We start from the raw sequence: 2458 nt of genomic DNA, 5'->3' as shown, positions 1-2458 counted from the left end.
GTAGCACATTATGGTTGAATAAAGTGCATAAATGAAATAAGATATAGAGAATAAACACGGAAATTTAAAGAAGTAAACATGAATTATAAAAATGACACGATGCCTTATTTCAAGGACAATTAAAGCAACCATTTGTATTGTGGTTCTAATTATTTTGAAGCATGAGACTATAAAAGAGACACAACGCTTTATTATTTAGAACAAAAACAACTTTCTAGACCAACCATCTAATGTTTAAGTTATGGAGATGAACATACAAATAGTCCCTATGTGCATATTACAGTATTCACTAGCTTAGTGAAATACTTGTATTCATTTTGAAACATAAAACTCATAGGAAGAGATAACATAATGACATTTACTTTATTTGTATATTTTTTCGAAATAAACGTTCAGTGCTAAACAGAAGCAAACGTCTTGAATAAGTTTATTTTTAACATACCCACAAGATAAACTTTATAATTTTAGCACAATAAAAAATAATTCAACACGATGTAATGGATTCCGTACTGTTCCTTAACAGTTCAAGCTTTTTATATTCTCCTCGGCTATTAATTCTATATTAACGAAAAGAGTGTAACGTGTTCAAAAGTTACCGCCGACGGATATCGATGTGGCAAGTAATCGCCGAGTATCTTTGTGGAATAATGTTATAACATTTCGTCATTTATATTGCCCATTTTTGTCAATGACCTTCTTGGCTTTTAAACAAACGAAGTACACGGTAATTGTTCATATCGTTTATGCTCTTCATCCAGAAAATATGCAGTTCCCTATCGCTACAATCATTTTTTGGAAAAGGAATAAGCAAGCATTGTGTCCGCTAAACTTTACGTCCCGCAAACGAATCATTTTCATAGTGTTGAATTATATTTCAGTTCAATGCTCCAGACAAAAACTTCACATAAAATGGACCTGCAAAAGAAAAAAGAATAAAACAATAATTGCCTCAATTGTTTTCCTACAGGTCTGCTCTAATATCTCCAAATAGTGTATTGGTCTCTAAAATAATTATGTTTTCAATGTGTAATTATCAGCATTGATAATCTTATTAATTAGCATACACAAATAATTGTTGTGCCAGTTCATAACTTATTTAATATACCATTGCCGCTTCCAGCGTTGAAGATTTCTTTCACAAGATCTGCAAACGCCAGCTGTTCGCCTATCGTTATTGCAGATGAATCATTTACTTCAAATTTCACTCCGTGTATTTTAAAGAAAAAATATGCATCATTTAAAGATTTTACTGTGAGAAACATATCGGTCAGCTGAAATGTAAAACTACAACAATTAGTTTAGTGTCCGTCAATGTTCATTTTTTTTTACCTGTCATTTAACTGATTGTGTATGGGTTAACATTATTTTACGATATATTTACCGATATATTCGTTGATTTTGAGTATTTATGTGATTTTAATTGATTTCCTTTAATAGAGTGATTTCAATGAGACTTTTTATATAATCCAAATGACACAGTTTAGAGGGTTCTTGACAAACTTAATTACTTTGCAATGGTACTAATTTATGTTAAAAATGTCAAATCGACACTTAAAAAATGACTGAATGGCAGTCTAGTGAGCGGACGATTTTTAGTATTGGAAGAATTGGAAATGCGATATAAAAGTGTTATAGAGGCATACCCATTCTAAGTATGTATCAAAGTTTTGAAGCGCAAATCTGGCTGCAGCCAGTCTAATGATTGACTTCCAACGATCATCTCCACAAAGAAGATGACTTATCCATGTGTACAGGCAAGGGGAGTTTTCGCCTGGTTTGCCCGATGCCAAAAAGCCCTCGACTTTGTTCCTATGTGACAAATTACACCGCATACAAAATGTATAGCCACTTAAATAAAGAACTTATTATTTTTATGATAACGATCAATTAACTTGGCAAATAAAGTATGTCATGCCGTTTCAAGTACATATCTTGCTGCTTACTGACATATATGTAATCCGTTAAACAAATCATTTGTCACATAATTATAATTTAAATAGCAAAATAGAATACTTATGTATGATGCTTGTGCCGAAATAAGTTAATTCGTTTATTTTTAAGAGATAAAGATATGTGTATATTAATCAGAATGTGCACCCTGCTATTTGGTGTTACATCTATTGGACACCGGAAATGTGTCGTAACAAATGTACCGTGGTATATGTTTCAATTAATCTAGCAGAAGAGCATAGTAAAAACACAAAAAAAACACACACGTATCATATTTTTAATTACAGAATACGACTATATATAATATTAACACAATGTGTGCGGAATGCTACGATGCTGTTTTGAAAAAAATGGTTTAAAAAATCGAGCTACAAAGCATGTGACTGTTCTAAATCAATTAACTGTGCAAATAAAGTATGTCTCATGCCGTTTCAAGTACATATGTTGCTACTTACTTACAGATATGTAATCCGTTAAACAAATCATTTGTCACATAAGTATAATTTAA

At 31.5% G+C, this 2458-nt stretch overlaps 1 long non-coding RNA gene across 1 annotated transcript; it reads right to left on the bottom strand.

Annotated features, from left to right (window-relative positions):
• Window positions 1-411: 411 nt before the first annotated feature.
• LOC127841908 (uncharacterized) lies at window positions 412-1248 on the bottom strand. Its single transcript, XR_008031411.1, has 2 exons — window positions 1106-1248; window positions 412-915 (listed from the first exon to the last, which is right to left on the bottom strand). It is a non-coding gene; the product is annotated as an uncharacterized LOC127841908 (long non-coding RNA).
• Between the last annotated feature and the right edge of the window lie 1210 nt (window positions 1249-2458).

The sequence above is a fragment of the Dreissena polymorpha genome, chromosome 8 (genome assembly GCF_020536995.1).
Source record: "Dreissena polymorpha isolate Duluth1 chromosome 8, UMN_Dpol_1.0, whole genome shotgun sequence".
Lineage (NCBI taxonomy): Eukaryota > Metazoa > Mollusca > Bivalvia > Myida > Dreissenidae > Dreissena > Dreissena polymorpha.
This window is presented reverse-complemented; position numbering and strand designations above follow the sequence as displayed.